This window comes from Hyperoodon ampullatus (assembly GCF_949752795.1).
Source record: "Hyperoodon ampullatus genome assembly, chromosome: 8".
Taxonomy (NCBI): Eukaryota; Metazoa; Chordata; class Mammalia; order Artiodactyla; family Ziphiidae; genus Hyperoodon; species Hyperoodon ampullatus.
This window is the reverse complement of record NC_136921.1, coordinates 10,735,271-10,746,341: the sequence shown is the minus strand read 5'-3', so window position 1 is coordinate 10,746,341 and position 11,071 is coordinate 10,735,271. Positions and strand designations below refer to the sequence as shown.

Below are 11,071 nucleotides of genomic sequence, written 5' to 3'. Positions count from 1 at the left end.
TGTATAAATGAATCACACAGTAAAGCAGGTGGAATAAATCTAACTTTGTTCTTTGTCCTCAAGATTTTATCTATCTAGATCCTTTGGAATTACATATATCTTAAAGTCAATATATCAATTTCTACAGAGTGCTGAGGTTTTTTATTAGAATTACATTGAATCAAATTGACACTGTAATGATATTGATTCTTCTAAATCATTTCTTTAGGCCTTCATTAATTTCTGTCAGTAATATTTTGTAGTTTCAGGGTAGAGATGTAACATTTCTCTCTATATTTTTCCTAGGATTTGACATTTTTCATGTTATAGTAAATGGTTTTATTTTCAAAAGTTCTTTCTCCAGTTGCTTAATGATAGTATATAGAAATGCATTCTTTCTATTGACCTTGTAGCACAGGATCTTATGAAATTCACTTCTGATAGTAGCTTGTTTGAGGATTATTTTGGATTTTTTACATATACAATTATGTGGTCTGCAAATAAATACAGTTTTACTTCATCCTTTTTCATCTCTATGCCTATTACTTCTTTCATTTTCTTTTTTATTGAAGTATAGTTGATTTATAATGTTGTGTTAGTTTCTGGGGTACAGCAAAGTGATTCAGATATATATATATATAATATATATGTTATAGGTTATTACAAGGTATTGAATATAGTTCCCTGTGCTATAGAGTACAACCTCATTGTTTATCTATTTTATATACAGTAGTGTGTATCTCTTAATACCAAACTCCTAATTTATGCCCCATCCTTTTCCCTTTGGTAACCATAAGCTTGTTTTCTATGTCTGTGAGTCTGTTTCTGTTTTGTGGAAAAACTCATTTGTATCATTTTGTTTCGATTCCACATGTAAGTGATTTCATATGATACTTGTCTTTCTCTGTCTGACTTACCTCATTTAGTATGATAATCCCTAGGTTCATCCATGTTGCTACAAATTGCATTATTTCATACTTTTTATGACTGAGTAATATTCCAGTGTGTGTGTGTGTGTGTGTGTGTGTGTGTGTGTGTATACCACAACTTCTTTACCCATTCATCTGTAGAGGGACACTTAGTTTTTTTACTTTCTTTATTGAACTAAGAACTCTAGCCCAAATTTAATTTAATTTAATTTTAGTTGTGACTGGTAGGAGTAGACATCCTTAACTTGCTCAAGATCTTAGGAAAAATATGTTCAGTATTCCCTCATTAAGCATGATAACAGTCATAGGTTTTGCATAGATATGCATTATCAGAGTAAGAGAATTCCTATGTATTTACATTTTACTGAGAGTTTTTCATCATAAATGGGTATTGAAATTTGTCAAGTAGATGTTTTGTTTTGTTTTTTGTGGTACACGGGCTTCTCACTGTTGTGGCCTCTCCCGTTGCGGAGCACAGGCTCCAGACGCGCAGGCTCAGCGGCCATGGCTCGCAGGCCCAGCCGCTCCGCGGCATGTGGGATCTTCCCAGACCGGGGCATGAACCCATTTCCCCTGCATCGGCAGGCAGACTCTCAAACACTGCGCCACCAGGGAAGCCCCAAGTAGATGTTTTTAATCTATTAAACTGAACATTATTCTCATTTATTCTGGTGTATGTGTGTGTTGTGATTAGAACCAATGGATTTTGGAATATTTGAAAAAAAAAAAAAAAAAAAAAAAAAACCTTGTGAAAAGCCAAAACAACACAAGATCTTTCATTGACGGAATAAATTTCACTTGGTCATTAAGATATTACACTTTTTATATGTTTCTGGACTCAATTTAACAATATTTTAAAGGGATTTTTTTCCATCTAAAATCATAAGGTTGTTGGCCTGTAATGTTTTTTTCTTGTAGTATTCTACTTAGTTTTTAGCGTCAGAGTTATGCTAGCCTCACGGCTGGAAAGTTTTTCTACTCTGTCTCTGAAAATGTTTACTGGTGATATATTTTCGTCTTTAACAAAGTCACCTGGGCCTGGAGTTTTCTTCAATGAATGATTTGGTTTTTGCAAACGTAATATCTTTACAACATATAAGAATATTCAGTCTTTCCATTTCCTTTTGTATTAGTTTTATAAAGTGGATCCAACGAATTTGCTCATTTCATCTAATCATTGAGTTTATTGGCAAGAAGTTAACAACAGCTCCTTATTTTCTTTTTAAAATCTGTGCAATCTGTAGTGAGGTCCATCTTTCATTATAGATAACTATTTTTGTGGTCACTCGCTCTTCCTTGAACACTCTCACTAAAGGTTTACCAATATAATTAATCTTTTCAAAGGATCAGCTTTTGGTCTTGTAGTTGTTTTTAATTTTCTGCAATGTCATCTTTATTTTAATTTAGTTGTTTTTTCCTCTTATTTTTATTCCCTTTCTACTTATTGGGTTTAATTTCCTCTTTTTATATCTCTATGATGTAGAAAATCAGATCACTGATTTTAGATTTGTGTACTTTACCAATGTATGCACTAAAAACTATAAACTTCCCACTAAACACAGATCTAACTGTACTCAGCAAACTTTAACAAGCTGTGTTTTCATTCTCATACGTTTAAAACCTTTTAAAATGTCTCTTAGGATTTCTTCTTTCACCCGTGGACTATTTAGAAGTGTGTTTTTAAGTTTCCAAATACTTGGGAATTTTCTAGTTATCTTTTGGATACTGCTTTCTAACTTAATTTCATTGGTCTTAGCATATATATCAGCATGTTTTCAATTCTTTGAAATTTGAAATCCTCTTTATGAGCTAGCATAAGTTTATTTTGGTGAACGTTCTGTGAGCAAGTAAAAAGACTGTGTATTCTGGATGTGAAGTGTTCTCCTAATGTCAGTTAGATCAATTTGGTTAAAAATGTTGTTCAAATTCTTACAGATATTTGCCTACCAGTTACTGAGATATGAATGCTTCAAGTAGAATTTTCATATTTTTCCTTTAGTTTTGTCAAGTACTGATTCATTTTTTATAAATATGTTATTTGATACAAATACATTTAGAATGTTTATATTTTCTTGCTGAAGTTCCCTTTTATAATTATGAGAGTTACCTTTTTTTATGATAGTGTTGCTTATCTTTAAGTCTATTTGCTTATATTAAAAATAACTTCACCAACTTTCTTATGATTAGTGTTTCCGTGATCTATAGACATTTTTCATAATTTTACATTCAATGTAAATGTCTTTATATTTAAAATGTTTCTGTTATAAAGAGCATATATTTGGGTAATTTCTAATCTATCCCTTAACTTTACGCCTTCTAATTGGAGTACTTGTTTATTTACATTTAATGTGCTTATAGGTGTAACTGAGTTTAAATCTACTGTCTTACTAATTTGCTCATTATCTTTCACATTTATTATCTGTTCCTTTCTTCTTTCCTCCTTTTTTTAGATTAATGGGTATTCTTTTCATTATTGGCTTTTTATGTTTACCATTTTGTGATAATTCTAATGATTTTTCTAGAGATTGCAATATACATCTCAGGTTATCACATTCTACCATAAAATTATAACACCTGTTTATAGTTTGAGAAGTAAGAACACTCTGCTGTCACTGTCATATATTTTACTTCTGTATTTTTTAAAAACTCCACAGCATTTTATTATTTTACCTTTAAATAATCAGTGGTCCATTTTAAATGTTAACTACTTACCAACATTCACCATTTCTGGTGCTCTTTGCTTCTTCCTGGAGATCCATGTTTTCCTCTGGTATGATTGACCTTCACTCTGATTATCTTCCTTTAGTATTTCTTGTAATACAGACATGTTGACAATAAATTTTCTTAGATTCTGTTAGCCTGAAAATGTTTCTATTTTATCTTCATGATGAATCCCTTTGTTAGATGTGGAATTATGGATTCATGATTTTTTATTTTGTACTGTCTTTTGACTTTTATTGTTTCTGTTGAGAAACCAGCTGCCATACTTATTTTGTTCATCTGAACATGGTTTCACTTCTTATTCTGGATGATTTTATGACTCTTTTTCTTTTTCCTTGGTTTTCAACAGTTTTGCTTTAATGTGTCTCTTTATATTTATTCTGAATTCCTATTCACCTCTCTCTGATGTCCTGGTCCTTTCTTCGGCTGTCCAAAATTGTATTAAATCTATCCAATAACTTCTTCATTTCATATGCTTTAATTTTCAGTTCTAGAATTTCCACTTGGTTTAATATTAGATTTTTGCTTCTCTGCTGAAATTCTCTATCTGTTCATCTGTGTTATCCATCTTTCCTCTAAATATTTTAACCATTTCATAATAATTACTTTTAAATTCCTTTTCTGTTTATTCCAAAATCAAGGATATCCATGAGTCTGCCTTTTGATTATGGGTCACATTTCTCTGTTTATTTGTAAATCTCATAATTTTTAAAATATATATCACATATTTTTTATAAAGGAACACTAGAGACTAAAGTATGTTTTTGTTTTGTTTTGTTTTTCCCTGAAAAAATTCATGCTTTTCTCTGCCAGTCAGCAAGTGTGAAGGCTGACCATTTAGGTATCATCACAGGCCAAAACTTTAATTAGTTTCAGTTCATATCTGGTTTCAAATGAGGTAACAGTCATCCCTCAGCTTCTGTGGGGGATTGGTTCCACGATCCCTGCATCTACCAAAATCCAGGAATGCTCAAGCCCTTTATATAAAATTTCATAGCACAGTAGGCCCTCTATATCCGTAGGTTCCACATCCGCAATAGGAGGGACTGACTGTACATAAATCTCCCTTTGCATTTCAGCCCAACTCTTGAATTTCCCTTATTGCCTTCTGAAGGGATCATTTCTTTAATCTTATTAGAATTTGAGCTGGGAGGAGATAGGTTAGTTTCAGTTCACCTCTAGATTAAATTTCAGTCTTGTGTGTGATGCAAGATCTTCTTTTGCTCTCCTGTTATTTCCCCACTGGGAAATCAGCAAGATTCCCAGAGCATGAGAATTTTCAGAATGAGGGATTTATTTTGGCACTCATACTTCTCCAGACTTCTATCTATCATGCCAGATCATTCTGTTAATTAAACTTTAACTCATTTCTGTTTGCCCAGAAAAGTGTCTCTGTTTAGGTATCTCCTTAGCTTCTGCCAGTACCAGGACTAAGGCAAAAGTGTCATATATGAGTGTGGCTACTATTCTTTACTCTTTTAGGAAAGGCTTAGCCCTGTCTGAAATTTAGCCCATTTAGACTTCTATTTATACACGGTACTTTGGTGGCTTTTTAAAAAGGTATAATTTTTAGTTTATCCATCGTTTTCTTACTATTGTAATGGAAGTGATGTTAATTCTATCTTAAATGGAAGTGGAATCCACTGTGTTGTTTCTATTATTGAAAGAGATAATATCTATACATTGAAGGAAATAACTTCTGTGAAGTAGCTATAAAACATAAAAAGAATGAGCTGCCTATGAGGAGATATATAGAGTAATATGCATATAATCTTAAAGAAGTGTCTGTATGAGTACAATGAAAAATGATCAGTGTTAACAAAATGGTGGAATGAGATTAGGAAAGAATTGAACAGAAGCATAAATAAAAACTGACAAACTTGTTGGGAGACTGTATCCACTACAAAAGAATAAGTAAAAGAATAGGTATCTGATAATTAATAGGGAAACATAGAGAATATTCAGTAATATTTTCACCAACTAACCTTTAGTGGAGTTGCCAATATTTTGTCAAAAAGGTCCAAAGTTGGTTTGTTTCAGTATCTCTTATGTGTCTTGAAAAATGAGCATTCCAACTCTTATGGGCTGAACTGTGTTCTCCAGAATTCATATATTGATGTCTCAACCTCTGATTGCTCAGAATGTGACTATATTTGAAGATAGTCTTTAAAGAGATGAATAAGCTGAAATGAGGTATTTAGAGAGGGCCTTCATCAATCGACTGGTGTCTTTATAAGAGGACATTTAGAGAGAGATACCAAGAGTGCACACACACAGAGGGATGACCATGTGAGGGTGCAATGAGAAGGTGGCCTTCTACTAGCCAAGGAGGGAAGCCTCAGAAGAAACTAAACCTGCTGACACCTTGATCATGGACTTCCAACATCCATAACTGTTAGAAAATAAATTTCTGTGGTTCAAGCCACCCAGCTTGTGGTATTTGTAATGGTATACCTAGATAACAAATATATCAACAAAGAGTAAAAACCATCACAACTCATTTCAATCTAAAACCATAGGGATTCTCTAATAAAAATTTCAAGGGTATTTAAATAAACAAACAGTGAAATCTCTAATTATCCTTTAGCTTAGTGGGGAGAGTGATTACCATTTTTCTCCTGAGAGCATAAAATCTGTTGGTTATGGTGAAATTAAAAAGAGAATGAGTATAAGCTTTGTCTCATGCTTATAGCCCAGACAAGGTGGCCCCAAGGCTGAGGGAAGGATAGCCAATATCATCTTTTAATCACAAGGAACATAATTTGTGCTGGCTTCAGAGCCAAGAATTTAAAAACATAACCCTCTTGCAAATGAAAATAGTAGTTACAAGACAACTGGGATCAAGTGTGGTTTTATGCTTTCTACAATTGTTTGCAAAAACTAAGGACAAAACATGTTTGTCCAGACAAGTCAGAACTGTCCTATGTTGTATAATTAACTCATTCAAGTAAAATTATACATTATCTAATGTATGGTCAGTCCTATTTCTTCATATCTGCTACAACCATGACTTCTTTTTAAAGTTTTTATTTTATCTATTTTAGAAACTATTTTCAAAGGCTGAAGGAGAAGAAGGCTATCTAGATTCTTCTCTAAGTACTCAGGCAAGACATAATACTCAAATATCTTAATTCTATTACAGTGTATCCAGAAAACGTCATCTAAAAAAAATTGTATCATTTATCTTAAGTAAACCAAGGATTTAAAAAAATACATATTTAGGGCTTCCCTGGTGGCACAATGGTTGAGAGTCCGCCTGCCAATGCAGGAGACACGGGTTCGTGCCCCGGTTCGGGAAGATCCCACATGCCGCGGAGCGGCTGGGCCCGTGAGTCATGGCCGCTGAGCCTGCGCATCCGGAGCCTGTGCTCCGCAACGGGAGAGGCCACAACAGTGAGAGGCCCGCGTACCGCAAAAATAATAATAATAATAGTAATTTAAATTTTTGTAACCTAGATAGAACTTTGAGATTTAATTTTGGTTTATATATCAAGGATTTCCTTTCATACTGGAGCTTGCATATCCTTTTTTTGTATGGTATTTTTATTTACATTGATATAGCTTATGTAGTTCAATATGTAGTTTTTATCAATATATGCTTTAGATATACATCTATCTTTTATATTTGTATCTTTCATTTTGAAGACATATTAAAAAGTAGAAATAATCTCCATTATATTACCTTTTACCCATATCAAATGCTCTGTAAATATTTATTAATTTATTCAACTAAATTAATACTTTTTCTTTTAATTGGTTAATTCTACTGTTTTCTCTTCAGTTTTAAAGGGTATGGGTTCAGTTACATATCAAAGAGTTCATTTTCACTGGTAGGGAACAAATCCCATTACCAGGCATTTTGTGGAATTTATACCACATAGTAAAATTTAATTTCCTTTAGTCTAGGACAATTTCAAGGTATAGTGGAAATAATGAACTGGAAACTCAACAAGCCTGGGTTTAAACCACCCCTTTTCATTTTACCAGCTAAAAGACCTTGAATAAGTTATGTAATTTCTCAGAGCCTGTTTCTCCACTTTTTAAATGGAGATAGTAATATTTTACAAGGTCATTTTGACATTATACATAGTGGTGAGCACATAGTTCTGGCTCAATAAATATATTTTTCTTCCTATTTCCACACATCCTGGGGATTAGCCAATTATCTGTTTATTTAGCCTTTTCAAATGATCTTTATTTATTCTTTCTTTTTTTTTTTTTGAAGGATTTTTTTTTTTTTTTTTTTTACTTTTATGTATAGGAAACTCAATAGTGTATACTTAGCTCAGTTTGATGGCCAGTTCTTTGATCTTTGCCTTTTCCAGCTTGGCAATGCAAGCCACCAACTTTGGACCCAGGATGTTGCCTCCTCAGTGGTGGCAGATTTCATCGTATCTGTCATTGTAATTGGTCCTAATAGCTTCTGCCAGCTTAGCCTGAGGTCCTTTGTCTGCTGAGTTAACTCGTGTGAAGGTGACAGTGGTACAATTCTTCCTGTGGAATGGATCTCCAGCCTGGCCTTCCCTTTCTAATGTGGTAGGGAACCCCCATCTTATGCCACAGGACAGGCAGGAAGACAACTAGCTCAATGGGATCCTCATCATTTGCAATCACCACCAGCTAAATCTTCTTCTCCACCAACATAGTGACAGTATTAACCCCTGCTGGAAGGATAGGTGGCCCCTTTGTGGGGACATCCCCTTTGCCAACAGTTTTCTCCTTAGCCTGAGCCAGCAACCTCTCCTTCTTCTTTTGCTTCATATCTGGTCTGCACTTGTGGGCCACCTTAAGCAGTTGAGTAACTCTTTGGTGGTCCAAGGCCTGGGTGAACTGGTTAATCAAGGGAGGCTCTTTCAGCCACTTATAGAGGATAGTTCTTTGCTGCTGCAACCAGATGTGGTCAGACCATTTGACAAAGTGGGTGAGGTCCCTTTTGGGCTGATGTCCTGTCCTGATGTGTAAAGGGTAACACTATGAGTGATGCTCAAGTTCCTTGTCAAGTTCATGTTTAGGACCACTCAGAAGGGTATAGTTGTATCAGTGATCTAGGTGGTTTAAGATGCCATCACAATTCTGAATTATTCTTAAATTTCTTAGATTGAAAAAATTCTGGTGGATCTTTGAAAACTATGTCAACACACACTTGCCAACTTACAGCTGCTCCTCAACGTACAGGCAGACCTCATTTTATTGGGCTTTGCTTATTTACACTTCGCAGACTGCGTGTTTTTTACAAATTGAAGATTTGTGGCAACCCTGCATGGAGAAAGTCTATCAGTGTCATTTATCCAATAACATTTGCTCATTTTTTATCTCTGTGTCACATGTTGGTAATTCTTGCCATATTTCAATCTTTTTCATTATTATTATATCCTATGATTTTCTAGAAAGAAAAGTAAAAAATATATATATTCCTACAAAGAATCAGGAACTCAAGTGACTTTAAACTCCTCAATAGCAACAAAAGAAACAACAAAACAATGAAATCATGACTCTACAATGCCAAAGAAAAGTTAATTCCAACTGTGTATTCTATATTCCAGCTATCTGTCATCTGCCAGGGTAGCATAAAGCATATTTTCTTAATGCAAGTTCCCAAAACATTTACTTCCATTACATTCTTGTTAAAGGGGCTGCTGGAAGATGATTTCCACCTTAAAAAAAAGCAGACCAAGAAAAAAAGATGATGAGGGATTCATAACAGAAAAGATACAACCCAGGAGGGAAGTGATGAAAGTCTTCAAGATAATGGTGGAGGGAGATCTCAGGGAGACAACTGTGCCCCAGACATAGACATTCCTGGAGCAGTGTGACACAGGGAACAGACATGTGGAGGGTTGTTCACTCCATGCCCTCTGTAGAGATGCCATCTTTATTTATTTATTTATTTATTTATTTATTTATTTATTTATTTTTTGTGGTACGCGGGCTTCTCACTGCTGTGACCTCTCCCATTGCGGAGCACAGGCTCCGGACGCGCAGGCTCAGCGGCCATGGCTCACAGGCCCAGCCGCTCCACGGCATGTGGGATCTTCCCAGACTGAGGCACGAACCCGTGTCCCCTGCATCGGCAGGCGGACTCTCAACCACTGCGCCACCAGGGAAGCCCGAGATGCCATCTTTAATCTGATCAAATTACTGGAGGATGTGCTCCACACTAAGATAGTAAATCAAGAAAGAGCAAGGCATAACATCCAGAAAACAGCATCAAATTCCAGATTAATAAATTTCAAGGACAATAGTTCAGATAAGATGTAACCTGATGATAGCACTCAGAAGACCTGGAGCAAAACCAACCCAGAGAGAACAAAGAAGTCTCCAGGAGAAGAAAAGTCTGGGTAGACCAACTGATCTCATTGACCTTACAGAGAACTGTCCTATGGAGCTATTAGGAGGTCAGAAGAATTAGCAAGAAGTGCAAAGATAACCTGATAAATGAAAAAAACAAAGCAACTACTTCAATCTCAAGAAAGACAGAAAGTAAAGCAGGAAAACATCATAATCCACTGGATGTTCGACCGTGAATAATATTTGCAAAGGCATCAAAGAAACACTGGATATTCATTTAACTAAAAATTATAATATAAATCTATTAGGAAGGGGGTAAAGAGAAGTGGGGGTGGGATGGCAATGCAAAAGAGCTAACATAAAAGGAAATCAATATGAGATTATATGCATATATGATCTAGATGGATATCTGTATGTTCCAATAGGGACTTGAGGAAGAGAGGAGAGAGAAAGAGAGGAGACCTGGGAGCTAGCGGTCATGATGTCCTCCCCTCAAACATAAACTTCACAGAGCATCAATATCAGACAAGGCCATTCTGTGCCTGTGATGGATCAAAACAAAAACAAAACCACTCCGTAATCACATCTGAACACAGACAGAACATGAGGATGGTTCAAGCCACAGAATGACTAAACTCCCCCTTCCTGCTTAATATGAGTGATCACTGCCTCTTTACTATTTAGCTCTAGCCTCACTCTAGTCTCCCCTTCTTCAAGATACAATTTATGATGATAGCCATAGAATTGCCCCTGCTTGCAGATAGCATCCAATCCAGAGCAAAGACCCACTTCCTTAAACCTTCCCTCAAATCACCTAATACCCCACAGATGGTGTGGGGTCTCCCTCATGACAATGAATAATAAACCAACTCTTTCAACCACAGGTGCATTCCTGGTGGTCTTTGGCGGGCGAGCCTTTACTTATAGGAAGTATGGGGAGGGAAAACACTGGGTTTTGTTAAAATTCTTTTAGTACTTTTGGGCATGTGAAAGTATATAGGCATGCTACTTTGATAAAATACAAATTAATTTTTAAAAAGCTTATCACACGCTACTTACCAAGGTGGGAAAGCATGTGCATATGCTGGCTGCATGGGGAGATTGTAATTGTTTTAAGAGGTGTCATCTTAAGAAGAAGGTCCAATAATTTCCAG

At 35.4% G+C, this 11,071-nt stretch overlaps 1 pseudogene across 1 annotated transcript in view; it reads right to left on the bottom strand.

Annotated features, from left to right (window-relative positions):
- Positions 1–7,909: 7,909 nt before the first annotated feature.
- LOC307057447 (large ribosomal subunit protein eL8-like) overlaps positions 7,910–11,071 on the bottom strand; it is an 80,340-nt pseudogene continuing 77,178 nt past the window's right edge. The window contains exon 2 of the transcript in view: positions 7,910–8,580. The product of the transcript in view is annotated as a large ribosomal subunit protein eL8-like (transcript). The remainder of the gene's footprint in view (positions 8,581–11,071) is intronic.